Source organism: Epinephelus fuscoguttatus, linkage group LG19 (genome assembly GCF_011397635.1).
Source record: "Epinephelus fuscoguttatus linkage group LG19, E.fuscoguttatus.final_Chr_v1".
NCBI lineage: Eukaryota > Metazoa > Chordata > Actinopteri > Perciformes > Serranidae > Epinephelus > Epinephelus fuscoguttatus.
This window is the reverse complement of record NC_064770.1, coordinates 31,359,535-31,378,592: the sequence shown is the minus strand read 5'-3', so window position 1 is coordinate 31,378,592 and position 19,058 is coordinate 31,359,535. Positions and strand designations below refer to the sequence as shown.

At 41.9% G+C, this 19,058-nt stretch overlaps 1 protein-coding gene across 4 annotated transcripts in view; it reads right to left on the bottom strand.

Annotated features, from left to right (window-relative positions):
* The window catches only part of LOC125878776 (protein kinase C beta type), a 288,745-nt gene that overhangs the window by 237,923 nt on the left and 31,764 nt on the right, over positions 1-19,058 (bottom strand). The gene's annotated exons all lie outside the window — the stretch shown is intronic.

The following is a 19,058-nucleotide window of genomic DNA, read 5'->3' as shown; positions in this document are numbered from 1 at the left end:
TGAGGAAGTGAAACCTGATCAGTATCATCAGTCGTATGACCTTGACTTACACATGGCTCACTTCTATAGTGAATTACACAGTATAAATAAGCTATTCTACATTTCTTCTAGGGACCCCCCAGAAGCCCCTCAAGGACCCCTGGTTGAGAACTTTGCCCAGTACACACAATTAACTACACTGACTTTCAGCAGTTATACGCCCAACTTAGCTGGCTATACGGGTGGACTGTTCTTATACAATGTTTGTGTGTGTACAATTAAAGTAATGCACTACAGTTCATGTGTAACCCACATAATCACGAGCCCAAAATGTGTGTATACCCCATGTAATTAGGAGGGTTGCAATCATGTGACAAATGCGCTGACCAAAGTAAAGAAGGAAGCAGCAGAAAGACTGATAGTCTGTCTCAGGGTTTTAGGAGGCAGGTTTGGGTGGATGGATGAAACTACACGGGACTTTCCCCGACGAGACAGGTGTTCAGGACCACAGGAAACCAGGTGATAAAACTGCACTCAATGTTTGGTGGCCTTAGCAAGCGCATTAAAACTAATACTACTAACATGGGAGTGGTTTTAGACTCAATTTAAATTTTAATTCTCATTTTAACAGGGTCATCAAAACATCCCTTTATCATCTTCAGAACACTACCAAAGTCAGACCTTTTTTAACCCAGAAAGATGCCAAAACACTCCCTTCACGCTTTCATTACCAGCCGTTTAGACTATAGCATTGGTGAGCTCTCTGGGGGGCGCTGGAGCCTATCCCAGCTGACACTGGGCTAGAGGCAGTGTACACCCTGGACAAGTCGCCAGACAGGGTTAACACACAGAGACAGACAACCATTCACGTTCACATTCACACCATTTAGAGTCACCAATTAAGAGAAGCCGGAGAAAACCCACTCTGAGTACATGCAAGCTCCGCACAGGAGGGCTCCCCCACCTGAGTCTGAACCAGGAGCAGCAGAGAAGCAGTGACAGAGCGAAGGGGAGCGCTTTCATCCCAGCGCTTTTCTTAATAATGTGCTCCGCGTGGGTATGTTTCTAAGACAACAATATCTTGACACTAACATGAGCTAAGTCGCTAATGTAATACAACATTAATAGAGGGTTGACTGTACAGTCAACAACTTGCTTACAAAGCCAACAGTGATTAAAGCGAAACCTTCATCCACAACATCAAGTGTTCGCTGGCTGATCTGTTCCCCCCCAAACTGCCTTCTACCTTTATTGTGACAGTGGACAGTTGCCCAGCTAAAGAAGCAGCATTGATGTCCCTGCCACCTTTCAGAAAGTTCAGAGATTTTTAACTGGAAGTGCTTGGAGCGGTTGCACAAAAAAGGTGATGTGCTCTGAAAAAAGACGGTGAGCGCTTTTTCTCACATACGCCCTCTCCTCACTGGGATCAGCTGAAAAAGACGGCAGCACTGACAAAAAACTCTACGTGGTCACATGCCCTAATGATGTCATATACAATACACCCCAGTAAATATTTATACCCAGGAAGGTATTAAAAAAAAAAGCTGTCACCCAAGCTGAATGGACTGGCTACGATTCATCAGCGATGGCTGTCAGTCATTAGTGGGGTTTCCATCCACCTATTTTTATTCGTATTTTCAAAAATTGCTGAAAAAAACTTGGATGGAAACGCCAGAAATTCGAAAAAAAGCCTAAAATTCGCAAAAAAGTTTTTACGCTTGGTGGGGGTGGATTTGTCAGCGAATCAATAAAAGGAAAATGCAACTTTTTGCTATGGAAACATGTTTTGCGAATAAACAATGACGTGCCGGATATCACGTCACACTTCTGCACCATGGTGTCAACATGAAAAATGGCGGCGGAGGAATGTGTGAGATATGTGTGGGGGGACGAAGAAACTGAAATTTTTCTTCAATTAATAAGAGAAGCAAACATTAACGCCATACTAGACGGAAAACAGCAAAGAAACGCGACCGTGTATCAAGAGCTACAGAAGCAAATGATGGATAAAGGCTTTGACAAACCATGGCAAATACTAAGAAGCAAGTGGAAGAGTTTGAAACAACACTACATGGCTGAGAAGTGTCGGATGGCTACCAGCGGTGAGGGAGGGAAACCTAAAACTAACTTCAGGTATTTGGAGCTAATGGACAAAATTCTGGACCTCTGGTTACATCTATCAGCTCTTCAATCAACAGCTCAGGTAAGGTAACAATAGCATAACGTTAGAGGACAAAAGGGTGACTGACGTAAGTTAGCGACCAGCATGCTAGTAGTCCCATTTGTGAGTCGCAGATCGCTGAATGAATGGATAAAACGACAAAGCAGTGGTCAGTTGTTGAGTGTCAGTTGAGTATGTTGTTGTTTACAGTGGGCATAAGATGTTTTCTTATGACATCATCTCATGGCGCACTCTTCTTCTACGGGGGTGTTTTTATTTTGTTCATTTTTCACGAGAAGCGCCACCTACTGCTCTTCCTGTTGACTCCCAGTAATCGCAAAACAATAACGAATGGAAACGGGCATAAATTCACATTTTCTTTTGCGCATTTTCACAAAATTCGCTCAAAAATTTCGATACATTTGGATGGAAACCCCACTATTGACCACAGAGCACAACACTGTGATTCAAAAGACTTTAGTCCACACTCTTGAAAACTGTGCTACTATAATGCATAAAGTGTGTGGGTAGATGGTTGATTGATGTACATTTTTGTGGGTTGGAAAGTGCAGTTACCCACCCAACAATGATCTCATCGTCAGTCCCGTTTCACTGTTGACATTGTCGTAGGCCAATTCGAGACATGACAATCCCCCATAACCTAACCCTACTGGCTATCTGAGCTTTTAATCAGAATATTTGCAATGTATGTGTTCAGTATTGAAGAGAATCACTAAGTATTCATCAGGATGAAATAAGTTAGGAAGCACTGTTGTGAGTGAGCTGCACACAGTACTGATCATAGCTGCCTATTGTGAAGATCTGCATCTGAAAGTGTATACTAACCATTTTCTATCAAGACACATAGTGACATCAAACATGATCCCCGCCCTGTGCATCAAGGTTGTTATCAGCACACATCCACTCGCTGACACGGTGACTTTGAGAGCTTGGCTTTAAAATGTTAAAGTACATTTTAATTTGACGATAAGTTCAAGAAAAATTAGATATGATTTTTGAGCGGGAGGCTCGATGAAAGCGGCGGTCTCTTGCTGTCTCCGAGCTGTTAGAGGCAGCACTCACTTAACCTATGAAAAGCTTTAGCGGTGGTAAATCTACAGAGGGATGCTGTGCTTCTGTCTTTACACCCACACACTCTTATTGTCACTCCCGCACCGTTGACTCACTGTCAGCCACTCTGGATAAGAGCACCTTCTAAATGTCTAGAATGCAACGTATAATGTAACCTCATATTTATGTTGCAGTCTGTACCAAAATGACTTCTTATTAACAGAGTTTCCTGTGTGTGCAAAGTTTGCTGTCAACAGAACTGTTAAATCAACAGGCTGAGTTTTTCCTCCCTGGGGAGAGATATGTTGAAAATAATAACAATACACATAAACACACATGAATGATCAAAGCAAGACAGTCTGATCACAATCTAAGTGAGATGAAAAGCGTAACATGGCTCCACTTTACAGGTTGCTAACAATCAGCGATGCGGAAACTTGTGACGGCTCCGATGCACAGCGAGCCTGTCATCTCCACCCTGATCAATGTCAGCTCCACTGACAGGCAAGACGAACAGAGGCTAAAAATACCTCACACACGCAATCGTCATGATTGTGCCCCACAGTATATTTACATGGTGTGTATGTGTAAGGGAGAAATATAGAGAAGTGCACTGGACTGGAGATGTTCTGATGATAGCAGCAGCCGGCACAGGTTATTGAGCCACTACTGAAAATAATAAAGCATATTTGAATCATCTTGCTCTCCTGCAGAGTTAAGAAATTTTGCAAAACTTGCTCATCTACATAATAACCCCATTATGAGGAGAGTAGAGCTACAATTGTACTGTAATTGATTAATCATTTATGTGTCCCGGAACAAACACCTAATTTTCTTATGCTCCAGTTTCCCATTTATTATGGGTTTGCTGTTGTTTGATGTGACAGTAAATTGAACATCTTTGGATTTTGGACTGTCAAACAAAACAAGTGATTTGAAGACATCATCCTGGACTTCAAGTAAATTGCAATGGGCATTCTTAACTTCCAATATTTTATAGACCAAACAATCAATCTAATAAAAATAACTACAAGTTGCAGCTCTAGAGATGAGTGATAACTGTACAAAGAGCTCCTCACAGGAAATTTCAACGGTCAAAGCTCACTGTCAGTATGACATACTGTAAAATACTGACACAAAGTTTATAGACCCAGTATATTGCTGAACTTCTCTGCACCTACTCTAACTCCTGACCTCTTGGATCCTCCAAACAGGGTCTTTTAACTGTCCCACAATCGAGGCTGGCGGGTTTTCAGTGGCCTGTGGTTGTTCGTAACGGTTTCAATATTTCAGCATTTTATAATCTTTTCTACGTATTTAATTGTTCTTAGCAGTTTTATTCTGTTTTTTATTTGTGTACATCTTAAATTGCTATATATTTGTGTGTCATTCTTTTATTTTGTACAGCGCTGGGGTTGTTTTTAAATGTGCTATATAAACACACTTCATTTGACTTGATTTGAAAGTACTTTTCATCTGGATATGCCACAGCTGCAACAGACTTTCTGACATGTTCTAAAACAAAATGTTATCCACTTGTAAATAACTTTACAATCTCTAAAACGATTTGGGCACAGCTACCTTCTAAGTCACTTCACCGTTCTTTATTGTCATACACTATGGTCAACACACTTTCTTCATGCTGGAATCACTTCCTAGTTCAGTGGAGATTTAAATCTTGTCAATTTCATGCTACTTTATACTTCTACTCCATCTAATGTCAGAGGGAAATATCAAACATTTTACTCCACATCAACTACTCCTATTAATTACTACTCCACAAGTTATTAATAGGATGTTTACAATGCAGTCACAGCATGGATCACACTCAAAAGTGCAACTGCGCAAACGACATGGCTGTCTGTTTTGTCTGAGCATCATGTCGTAATCCAGACTTTTACCAGGCTCATAAGGGGCCAGTTGTGAAGATGTGTGCCAAATCTTATCTACATCCTGTGTTCCATATAGGGCAGTAAGAGTTAGTGTATTTGCACTGAACCGTCGCAGTACAGGGGTCACGGCTCAGTGAACACAGCCACATGCTGAATACATGGTATGTAGATTGATACACATAACGTGGAACCAAAGTTTACAAGCACAAACTGCACCTGGAGACTTTTAGCCGTCAGTCCCACTATGGTAAGTGCAAGTTACTGGCTCCCAGTCAGCTACGACAGCAATGGAGAGGGAGCTTCGTGTAAGACAAAGACAGTGTGTCGGCATTGCTCCACCGTTGCAGGGGATGTGAAGGGAAACATGCTAACACTCAATTCAATGGCATCACCTAGATGTGCAGATGTACTGGATGATAAATGTTTGGGTAGCCAAGGTAGAATTAACTGAAACTCTCCTCCTAATACATAAGTTTTTTTTATTATTATTATTCTATATATTTTGATATTTCCAAATTCATAGCATAACAGGTGCTCTTCAGTTTTACAGTTGTGACTTGTTGCCTTTTGGGAAAGCGTTTGTTCAGTGTAATACAGAAGAGTTATAAACGCACTTGTATCCTTGTATGTAGCCTTATGCATTTACTTTTTTCCCGCTGTACTGAACTTATACTTAAATCCGTCCATCCATCCATTCATTTTCACATGCTTATCGGGGGCCGGGTCGCGGGGGCAGCAGGCCAAGGAAAGCACCCCAGACATCCCTCTCCCCAGCAACGCTTTCCAGCTCCTCCTGGGGGACCCCAAGGTGTTCCCAGGCCAGATGAGATATGTAATCCCTGCAGCGTGTTCTGGCTCTGCCCCGGGGCCTCCTACCAGTGGGACGTGCCTGGAACACCTCCAGCAGGAGGCGCCCAGGAGGATCCTGATCAGATGCCTGAACCACTTCAACTGACCCCTTTCGACGCAAAGAAGCAGCGGCTCTACGCCGAGCTCCTTACCCTATCTCTAAGGCTGAGCCCACCGGCCCCATGGAGCAAACTCATTTCAGCTGCTTGTATCCACAATCTCATTCTTTCGGTCACTACCCAGAGCTCATGACCATAGGTGAGGGTTGGGACGTAGATGGACCAGTAACTTGAAAGCTTCACCTTCCGGCTCAGCTCCCTCTTCACCACGACAGTCTGGCGCACTGAAATGTCACTTCTGTGTATCGTTGCACCCCTAATTTTACATATTCTACATACAGGGAGCACAATCTATGCTGCCTCTTTAAAACTGTGCACTTTGTCTAATGCACTGTGTCAGTGATTGTTAGATCAGAGTATTGAAAAAAAAAGTTAACATGATATTTTCACTGTTAGTGGCCACCTCCACTGTCTCATTTACATATTAGGAGACCAGCTTTTCTATTCTATTTAATTTTATTACATTCTATTATCAAACCAGCACCAGGAGGGCTAATAATTAACACAAATGCTCTATCTCCAACACACACACACACATACACACACACAAATCATATGCACCTCAATGGTACTTCACTCCCACGCAATATCCTCTCTTTGCTTACACCGCCCACTCACTGCGATGATACCACACACGCACACGCACCACCCACTCATTCCAGTGATATCGCAGATTGAATACACAGAGTGAGGGTGCAGGGGATAAAGGTAGAGATAGAAATGATGAGAGTTATGTGCACGTATTGCTTCAAGGCAACTGCTCTTTTGGAGTATTGCAAACTGCCAAATCCCTAAGCAAAACACACGCACGCACACACACACACACACACACACACACACACATAGATCTGCCACTAAAATAGAACTGAACGCTATCCAGAGATATGACCCTTGGGCCAAAACAAAACAATACCTCTTGACAAAAACATACTGTGCCAGGAATGAAGTGTGCCCTCCGTTTCACCCTTTCACCAAACTCCCAACTTTTCATCCACCCCTATAATTACCTCACTCATGAATTTACACATCTGTTCAGTTAAGTATGTACTTATTCACAATGGTGGAGATTTAAGAAGACAGGTGGCATAATCTAATCTCACAAAGCCAGACCACCTCGTCATATTTACAAAGCGCTGACAGAAAATGTCTAAAAACAGAGATAGTAGAACATCTTAAATACCTGAGGCACATCTTTGATTGACTCAGATCACCTCTCTGTCTGAACAGCTTGTTTAAACTATTTTAACCAAATACTGCACTTGAATTTTTCCAGTGAGGAGAAGGAAGGGTTTTTACACTTCCCATGATGATGTTGTGCATGCATCTGTGAAATTATAGATAAGACATCATTCAAAATGTTTCTCACAGTATGTAGCATCTGAAACAATAGTTTTAATACTACAGTATATGATGGTTCAATTTGAATTTGCAGCACATTTCTGTACTTGATTGTGTTTTTGCACTTCGCAGATTTTTTTTCCCCTCAAACTTTGTACCTGTTGTCAAATTGTTAAAGATGTTTTTGTCACTCCTTTTAATTTGTCTATCTGTCTATTTATGTCCTTTGTGTATTAAGCTCCCATGGCCACCATATGTTATACGTATATACCATATCAGTGGTTCCCAACTGGTTGATCACAGCCCAAAAGTGGGTCACAGGTGATTTTGAAAGGACTGCACGTGATTTACGAATGCGTCGTTTGTAAACAACACACTTTGTTTTATAGTACAATGAATTTCTGACACAGAGCTTTTATTTTGAAGCGCCATTTCCTGCTGTAGATTGACAGAGACAGCAAACTAGCTCAATGACATGACCAAATGCAAGTATGATGCTGAATATATTAAACTCTGTGGACTTTAAACTACTTACTACGGAGAAATCTGGACCCTGTAGCTGGACCAGTTGGGAACCGCAGCCATTTATAACATATATTAGGTACTTCACCATATATTATGTACTTCCATGATGGAAAGACGGTCTCTTGATAAAATGGGTTGTCTATGCAACAGTAAGACACAAATACTTTTGACACTGGTGCCACATTACCAGAGAAAACAGAGAAAAAGGGCTGTGGCATTCACTTTTGCTCAAGAGGTAGAAAACCTCCAACTACCAGAATGCACTGGTTGGTGGGTGATGTAATCCGAGCTTTACTGTTTTTCCATAGGAAACAATATGGGGGCTGGCTGGTAACAAACAATCTCAATTTACAGTTAAACAGTACATTTTAGGCGAGAAATAGGCGACGCAGTAACAGAATCTTGGTTTGATATTTGATCAACACTGCTTAGCCTGCCTCTTGTTCATAAATTCTCGTATTACAGCCAAACAGTGCACTGAAATATTTTTCTGAAGACATTTTAGGCAAACAATAGGTTATACAGTCACAGAATCTTGGGTCATATTTGATTAGCACTGCCTACTTTAACAGTTTGATCAGAGTTTGGTCTGGGTTTGAGAGACAGAAAGAGTAAGAGGGGTGGGTCTCTGTCTCGATCCACTTCTAAAGTCTTTGTGTCCTAATATGTAAGTACAATCTGTAGTTCAAGCAACAGCCCTAAAGCAAGTGGATGACAGATTTGAGCTGTGAGATGAGCAGGGAGATGTGGGCACTGTACGATGGAAGGAGGTTCACCATAATTCATTTAAACATACATTCTTATGATACAAAACTTGTTTGGCAATCTGCAAAATATCCCTTTAAGCTGTCTTTATTAGCTACAGTTTCTGCTCCACCCCTCAGTCCCATGACAGAGCTTTGTAAAATCTAATCTACTACGGTATCGTGACAAAGTTTGAGCACCAAATAATTTTAATGAAGATCATTTAGCTAAAGTTCAGGGGCAGGACCACACCTCAAACACTTCCTGTCATATGTCTATAGACGCCTCTCAGCCCTGCGTGCCAGTTTATTCTTGTTTTCTGTGCCCCACCCTCCTGGTAGTTTGCTTCTCTCATGTGCTGTATCTCACAAGGTTCCCTGGGGGTCTGCTGAGCCAAGAAGCCATGGTAGATCCTTCCCGTAGCTTTCCCCACAACACAGCCATCACCCTGCTCCTCCTCCTCCCATCCGCCACCCACTAATTCATTTTCACTAAACAACTTTTTTGCATCTCAGTTTAATGGTGTGGTTTTTATTCATAAAACCAACATAAAAGCACTAAGCATGTTGTTGCGTTCAACAGCTGCAGCTCCCAAAGTCTGGTGTCTTGCTCTGAACTGAAACTGGTGTCCGTCCAGTTGCTGTAGACGATCCCTGCCTGTGTCCCTCACAAACCCTCCCGTCCTCCTTCTCTGCTCCCCTCTGCCCTCTCGGTGCCCCCTTGTACTGATCCCAGGCTGACTCTGCCTGGTGGAGCTGGCATGCTGCCTATGTGCCTCCATTATTTATAGTCTACATTAAAAATCCATGAAAAACACACACACTGCAGGTACACACTCAGTTTACTACACTGACTAACACAGGCACAGTTAAAACTTCTCTGTCAGTTCTTTCTCTATCCACCTGTTTCTTGTTGTGTTGTCTTGTTTCTATCTTGCACTTCTCATCACGCTGTAACATCACTGTGGCTGTGACCATAACTACAGTTACTGCAGAGGTAAGCAGCCGTGTAGTGTACCTGTAAAGTCTACCTGTAACACTGGCTGAGCATAAAGTTACACTACAGGCTGCAGTTAGCAGAAATCCTTTTGCAGCCAATGGGGAGCTTCACTTTTCACTCTCAGCTTGGGTTACATTCACACTAATACATTTTCATTTTAAAAGGCCACTTGTGAATGACCCACTCAGGAAGCGAACATGGATGTCTGCAAGGTACCCTGGGTGCACTGGTTGTTAACGTTCTGGGACGCCATGTCAGGTCCTGCCTGTCCTGTCTCTTTCAAAATAAACGCACTACGTCAGTACAACACTACAAATTTTTTTTCTTCAACAACAAACGCACATGGTTACATTTTGCCGACACACGCACATGGTTGAGTTTACGAAAAAAGATCATGGTTTATCTTTACCCGCTCTACTTCGACATCTGCTGCCTTATCTTTCTGTGTTGTCCCGCTGAATTTCCCCCTGATGCCACCGGGCACATTTAAACAGTAATGGTAACCAGCAGCATATCATGCCCATGTGAAGCTACGGCTTTTTTCGTGGGTGTCCGATGCCAAAAGTCACTGAGCAAGTGCTGGATTTCTATGACTTTAGAGTGAGACTTGGGCTGGTCCAACACAATCCCAGATTTCTCCAACTAAAACAGGGGTTTAGCAGCTTTTTTTAAGATCTGCATTTTTTGGCGTTCAGAAATGCCACAGTAGTGTGGACGCTAGGCGTAAACACAGCAAAAGTTATGCGATTTAAAACAAAAAGTGTATTTGTAGCGTCACTTAAAGACATCTGAGACAGATCAGTCAGACTGCTGTATTATAAAAGCCTCGCATAAAATTTATTCGACAATCAGCCTTACAAATGCTTTTATGTTAATCTTGTTCCTGCAGAAAAAACAGCTTCACTGGTAAGTCACTGGAACTCTCCCACTATAATCTCTTTCACTGTCATTCTGTGACTTGTATAACTGCTGTGCAAGTGTTAACATGTTCTCTTGTGGTCAACAAAAGCCATGATTGTCTCAAGCATTCGTCCCAAGATGGAGCATGCCACTGCATGCACAGTCACATCCACATAATATTCTCCTTTACATTCTACCTTCCCATATGTACAATATCACTGAAACGGCAAGGCATAATCACATTTATATTACAATTAAACAGCTAAACGATTAGTAAATTCATCAGTTAGTCAAGGGACAGAAATTTAATCTGCAGCTATTTTGACAATTGATCATTTTTCAAGCACAGAAACATGGCACCATCCTCTCAAATGTGAGAACTGGCTGCATTTCTATTATATTTTTGGTTTTGGACGGTACATCTGCAGATAAAACAAGGAGTTTGAAGGCAACACCTCAGGCTTTGGGAAATTATAATGAGAATTTGTCGGCATTTTTGCAAACAACTGATTCATCAAGAAAATAACAGGAAGATTAATCTACGATGAAAACAATTGTTAGTTGCAGCCCAGGTGATTTGTATCAGTAATTGCTTTGAAGGATGTTCAGTTCTTTATCTGTTCCTTATTTATATAATTAACTGTTACAGGCCAAAGAATCATGTGGGATACTGGAATTTCAATATAACAGTTTCATCAAGAGTGTCATACAATATAGCACCACATGAATAAGAAACTAAAGCCCCTGTATCAAAAACCAATGATTTAGATGATTGTTACTTTAAAACTCCTTCAGTGCAGTTGAGCTGTTATAGACCCTTTTAGAGTCGACGTCACATGACTCGCCACCACAAAGCTGTAGGCTGCATAGGAGTCTTAAAATGTGGTCTTGTTGTGTTATTGGGATAAGACCAAAGGACTGGACGGAAGCCATCATCATAAATGCTCACATGTGCAGCGCACACTTCATATCAGGTCAGGGAAAAAGTATTTCCTGTTGTAGGGATGAATAACGTTATGTGCAGTAAGGATTATCATGTCAACTTCATCAGAAACTGGGGAGGTACAAAGAGGTATATTGGATTTCTCTGCAACGCTAACTTTTTAACACATTAGCTAACATTAGCTTTGATAGCAAAACAAACTGGAGGAAACCTTTCAAGTGTCGTCCTCCTTTGTAAGATTGGCATAGTAATCAACCACAAAGCTTCCTGTGACATCATCCATCCACTGAGCGAGAGCATACGGGTCGGCCAGTCTGGTCCCGTTAGTCAGTGTTTATTTATTCAAGTAACACTCGCAGTCCCTGAGAGTGAGTGACCTGACACGGTGCGTTCATAGCTTCAGTCTGATGATCTACACTATAATGAGAGCTCGGTTGGTTGAAGAAATGGAGCTTTATATTTCTATATGAATTAAGGAGCGCTTAAGTTAATCACGCATTCACTCCGCTCGGTGCTATGCTGCTCTTTCTCCACAGACAAAGTGCGCTTTGCCACTCTGAGAGTGCTGTGCTTTGGATAACTGAACAGTACATTCAGACAGAGCTCTGAATTTCAGATGGTCCAGTTTGTGCCAGGGTGCACTCCGGCACTCGGAATGACTATTTCCATATGCACCACTCGCATCATCTTCCTCTATTGTCTAGAACAAGCCAACAGAACTTGCTAGCTAGCGCTAACTTATGCTTGTGGAGAATGTTGTGCCTACAGCTAAGCCCCGCCCACCAAAAAACATCATACTGTTTACTAACAGTAAAAGGGTCTTAACGTACATGTGGCTTGTGTGCATCCTAACTCCACCACTCTTCACATGTAGTACAACTTCTCTTCTTAGCAGCAAAACAGCATGCTGATGACCTGCGATTCCCCAGTGTCAAGGAAATAGCAGACGATCACGAGAGAGGTTTCACATCCCCTACTGAGTGAATACGAGCTGTTACTATCAGGCAGAGGGTACAGGATGCCAGCCCTCTGAACCAATCACACTTGCAGATTGTTCATACCTACCAGTATCACACTGTTGAACAAACACAACTGTGTAAGGATGCTGCACTTTATGATATGTAGAGCACTGTAATGATATGTGGTGAATAGGTCTATGATATGGACATGGTGCCCTGTTGTTGATGTTTTTGTTTTTTGGTGTTGTTGTTGTTGTCAGTGTTATGACAGTTGTGTGTTTACTCATCTGACGTCTGCTGTACGGCACACAAAGAATATTCGAAGGGACTAATAAATATCTCTCTTTTTCCTACACACACACGCGCACGCGAGCCAACACACGCTCACTAACGACCACTTCAAACTTGTTTTTGTCAGCCACAGCTCTTTGAAGTGTCCCACGTTGCCTCGATCCCTCCCCAACAGTCACGTGACATCATTATGTAACGACTGGTTGTCAATCAATACCAACCTCTCATCAAGCCCTCTGAACATCAATACAGCATGAGGAGAGCGGGACCAAAACAGACAGCATCTACCTCTTACAGTTCAACAAGAGTGCATCATCTTACAGTCAGTATGTATCTTTCGTTTACTCTCAGACTGAAACAAGCACAGTTGTTTTCTTTAAGGATGATGTTCGTTCTATTAGAGAGTTGACTTTTCTTTTCAATGGTTTACTCAGAATTTAAAACCAACTCCAACGTACCAAATGTCACTGGTTTAACAAATACTAACCACAATACAGATTGAACTTTCAGGCTTTTAGATTAATGGAGTGATGAATTTTTGAAAATCATCTTTCCACTCCCCTCCCTTATATTTCCTGTTCTCCCTTCTTCTCCCACTCATTTCGCTTTCTTTCCATCATCGTTTTCTCCTCTCCCCCTTGTTCCAGTATATTCTGTTTATGAAATGTTGGCAGAACACTGTTGTATGCAGCCGTTTCCTCTAATGAGCTGCCAATGTGTGTGTGCGTGTGTGTTGGAGAGACGCAGTGACACGCTGTACAGTGATGTCCCAGATTTAGATACTGTCAGTGGCCAGGTTCAGTGCTACAGTATATGGATTGGCAAAGCTCTCTAGTTAGTCATATTAATTAATGTATAGCTGTAGTAGTACATCACCTTTAGTATATCACTCACAAACACACACAGTGTTGCCTAGTTGAATACATGCTGTACCTGACTATTGTACAGTTTGATTGATGATTGTCAGCACAACATAACTGATCGACTGTCGAACTATTTTAATTACGACTAACTAGGGTTAGTCCAGGTCGGGGTTACACTTACCTGCTCAGTACAGCTTGTGATAAAATCTGAGTACAACTCTGACTACACTCGAGTGTCAACACTGTGACTGCATCAGTATTTCTCGAGGGTATTTAAATGCTTGAGTAAAATGAAATCCTGTGTTCTCAGCAACTGTCACAAATAATTACTCATTCACAGCATTAAATGCAACATGCCAGAGACTGCTTGAAATGTAACCAAATTTCTATTTGGCCTGGCTTTAACACTACATGGAGTACGGACACGGTATGACACGTCTGGCACAGCATGCATGCAGCAGAGTGCACCCATTATAATCAGCCGAAGGTCTGTCGGACATAGTAGCGGACGTTTCCAGTCGCCTCTCTGTCCGCTCTGCTAAATTTGTGCCAAATTTGTGCTCATACATCTATTTTGCAAGTGCTTTTGTGGTTGGGTTTGGACAGTGGTGACGTATGGCTGGGTGTTGCTCATCAGGATGGGGAAATCAGCTCACCAGTCTGTAAACTCTCTTTCTGCCGACTTCTGCTAGCTAGCCAGGTTGACGTTTTTGAATGTAAACATGAATAAACATCAAGGAAAAGATGGAGAGCAATGGCACCAGCTGAATTAGCACCCTGCTAGCCACTGTACAGGTGTCGGAAAATGAAACCGGACAACCTCTGTGCCACATCAGCTTCCAACAGAATATCAGGAACTACTTCACTGAAACTCAACAGCGCCATTCAACCAGGAGCCTTTTCTTCTGTATGCTGGTCTGACTGAGCAGGGGACTCTGCTGAGAGAAGGAGAGGAGTGAATTGTGAAGGTGGGAATGTGAGATGCTGTCCTGTTCCTGGTGTGGATCACTGCTGTACACCTTTCAGAGGCAGCTGCAGGGACCACGCAACCGTCTTGTTAAGGTCGGGATGTGTGAACAGTTACATCATTCTACAACTAGAAGCCACGCATTGCCAGAACAATCCGGAAACATGGACAATTATAAAGCAGTGACGAACAATGTAAGAAGACGCAAGAAAGGACTAAATTACGAGGCACAAATTCCATAAATGATTGATTAATTGAAGCAGCTTAACTGACCATGGAAGCTGTACTCGCTGGCAGGGGCACCAAGCTGCTCAACACTATTTGTATGTGGCTGGTGTATTTTCTCTGCAGCTCTCCAACAGGTAAAACTACACAGAACTGTGTAAAAAAAAAATAGGTTCAGTCGGTTTAAAAATGCAGCAGAGCAAGCTTGTGGGTGTTATTTCACATTAAAATAATTAAATCAAATCAATGAATCCTGTTGTTTAATGCAGCTTATATGCTTCCAAACCCTGCATAACCCCACTGCATTAACACTTGGCAAAACTCAATATGCACACAGTAAGCTGGCAAGTACACACATGCTACACACACGGCTCCACCCTGCCTATGCAACATGACGTGTCACATCTGTGCAACTTGTATTTCAGCTGTAACATTTTTATTAACTCACTGAGAAGTCATAAATCTCTCAAACAGGGGATCTCGTCCAGCTTCGCATTTGATATCTACATAGTAATGACACAATAAGAGCCAGGCTCAGGATAGTGCACTCTGCTATAACTGGAGCAGGAAGTAACAACCACACTCCCCATTGAGAATAATGTGCGTTTGATGTGAAAGCTTGATTGCTTTCTGATTGACATGATCAGCTGTTTGCTCGCTAATGAAGACAACAGATGACAATTAGGTTTCCAAACTGACTGACTGACTCGGTTCCCTGACTTGACTACTAAACTTCTCCATCACATCGTCTCCCTGACCACGTCCTGCAGACCTGGCACGGTGCTGAAGCAGCATGGAGAGAGGTCTGTGCGAGCCAGACAACAGTTCTTGTTTCTTGCTCTTCCTACTGTCTCGGTGCAGGAAACATCCTGATGAGTGGGGTGAAAGACTCAAAGAAGAAAACAGTTGCTAACAGAGGATGACGAGAAGAAGAGCAAGATGATAAAGAGGAGAAAGCGAGTGGAAGAAAGTCAATAATCTGAACAAAACACACCATTCACCTTGGGCACCTCCCCTTGTGAGTGTGTGTGAGTGTGTGTGTAAGGGCTTATATAAGGGGGATGAACAGCCTACGCCAATGTATAAATACCCACGATGCCTCTGGTGAAGCAGGGAGAAGGGTCAGGGAGTGAGTCAGCACACCCATATCACTCCTCCTCTTTCTCTCTCTCCCTTCCATCAATCCATCCTCTCTTCTTCTCTATTCTCCTCCTCCAGCTCTACATCTATAATTTTTCATGTTGTTCCAGAGTGTCTTTTCATGGGAAAAACACAGAGGACTTCACTTGGCAGGCAAACTATGACCTCTTGTTGGTGATGATCGTAAGACAAGCAACAGCCGGTGTAAACAAAACAAAACAACCAATTAAACTTTCACAAAAAGAAGCTTTAAAATTGCAGTTCTTTGATGTCAAGGTTTTCAAAAGATCTGTCACGCTGAATTATTGTTAAAAGTGTTTCAGATTGAAGAGCCATAATTCTGTTCAATTTCTTTCCTAATCACAGCGGGTTTTTTATTAATTTATTTTTGTGGCTGAGAACAGAGTCCATCTGTTCTTCAAGTGGCCTTGCTGTGTTTTTAATTTCAGGATGGCCCAGAGCACAGTGCAGGGAGACACTTGCTCATTTCATTTCACTCCTCTCAGGACACTCTGTTAAAGTGTTTGTTGCTGACACTGACAGTTAACATGCAGTCTGCTCGTTGCTGGTTGGTGGTGGAGTCAAGCCTGGATGATGACCCGGCTGATCTGTTTTCTTACCCGACTCAAAACTTTATATTTTTTATATTTATATTTTATTATATTCAAGGTATTCCTCAAGAATCTTGATTTTGAAATCCCCTTTTGAGTTTTTGTTATCGCTTTCACTTTTATCATACAGTTTGTATCAAATGAGGCAAACTTTCAAGACACGGGTCAAAAATTACCCATTTGCATTTCCTGTTGAAATGTATAGGAATATTTCATCAATATCAGTTATTTCTGTCAGGTATATATGGTATACTATGAAAAAATATTGTACTGACCTGAGAAAAAAAGAACACATTTGTCCTGTTTTTCTAAATTAATGAGATTATCTCTGCCATTTTGAGAAAAGTTTTCATGGAAAAAAACTGCCCTTGTTTTCCTGACTTAACGAAATAATTATCTCAGAAATTCTCATTCTCTGTATTAACGACAACATTATCTTGTTAATTCGGTTACAGGCCACCAGTCCGAAATAACGTCATTCCGAAGGGTTGCCACTGCAAAATGTCACCATCCCGACGGTCCGCCATCCTGAATTCTGGTCCCTGAGTCCTGACAGTGAGCTATGGCTAGCCTGTAGAAGCCGTATTTCCATGCATGTCAGTGATTTTCACTGGGGACACAGATCATGGATATTTGATGTGGGAAAGATGTGGCCAGATGTATTACCTGTCTTTAAGCGGCACCGAGATACGTGGCTCGTCCGTCCATCCATAGCACAAGTCATGTGCGCCACTTCACCACCGACCCGTGTGTAAAAGCGCAAACAATTCCATGTCCTCTCACCGTGGATGCTGTGATTTGATGGCCCAGTACTCACTGTAGCCCACTCTTATAAGACCCAATAATAATGATAATAATAATAAGTTACTGTGGACCTATATGCCATGCCTTCTTAATAAAATTACCAGAGGAGTTCGCTGAGGAACAGGTATTGTCTGCCTGAATTACTTGTGAGCGTCCCCGGTGAAAATCGCTGAAATGCATGGGAAATACAGCTACTGCCAGGACTCAGGGAACAAAATTCGGAATGGCGGGAAAAAAAGAGGAGGGGCTGCCACTCCGAGGGGCATTGGGTGAGAGGCAAGGTACAGCCTGGACAGGTCACCAGACTATCACAGGGCTGACACATAGAGACAGACAACCATTCACACTCACATTCACACCTACGGACAATTTAGAGTCACCTACTAACCTGCATGTCTTTGTACTGAGGGAGGAAGCTGGAGTACTCAAAGGAAACCCACACTGACACAGGGAGAACATGCAAACTCCACACAGAAGGGCTCCCTCACCCTGGGTTCAAACCAGGAACCCTCTTGCTGTGAGGTGACAATGATAACCACTGCACCACCGTGCTACACATTTATAACAACTGTTACAGTGTGTCTGCTATTACATCTATTAGCTAGCTAGCTGAATTGCTAACTGGAGCTAACTATTGAGGAAATGGTGACAAGGTTTAACTTGTACTCTAACATGAAACCCAGACATTCACTCAATTATCACATGTGTTTCATCGGCATATCACACATGAGGAGTCAAATATAAGGCTGTCCCCAGCTATAACTAACCCAAATAATTATCTTATTAATCTCAGTAATTAAGAATAACAGGATTTTTTTTTTCATGAAAACTCTTCTGAGAATTCTGAGATAATAATCTCGTTAATTCAGGAAAACAGAGCAGTTTTTTTTTTTTCTCAAGTGAATGCAAACGCTTTCCTAGTATACTGTGATCCACGCCTCAACTATCATTAACACCATCACTCAATTACTTTACACAGCATGACACATTTGATATACGAAAGTATTATCTATCTATCTATCTATATTTATTTATCTATTTTATTTTTATTATTTTTATTTTTATTTATTTAAAACAATTCTACAAGTAAACTGATAGTAGTTAAACATACTGTTGACACATTGATTACAATTGTTACAGGGTGTCTGCTATTACATCTATTAGCTTGCTAGCTGAATTGCTAACTGGAGCTGACCAATGAGGAAAAGGTGACAAGGTTTAATTTGTAATCTAACGTGAAGACGCAGGCGTTCACTCAATCATCACAATGGTTCCTCGGCTTATTGCACATGGAGTCAACTGTAAAGCTGTTTCCAACTGTCAACCAAGGTAACTGAAGAAATTAAGAGGCAAAGAAAAAGAAGAAGAAAAGGGTTCAAGTGAAAGAATGTAAGATCTGCCAGGTAAAAGTGACCACAAAGTAAAGAAACAGGTAGTGTGTGTGAGTTACGTTCTTCCTCCTCTTTTAAATGTGTTAAAATATTTCCAGACTTATGATAAGGATACACAGTACTTTCTAATAGTGTTAGACCTGTTGTTGGCCTGTGAGCATCACTAATACAGTATGATATCCCTCTCAATAGTATACTATCTTACATTCAATTAGAAAAAAACAGGAGACACTACAGTCTGGCTGGCTTCACGCTCCGTTCGATTTCAGTTTCAGCGCTGTGCCAGC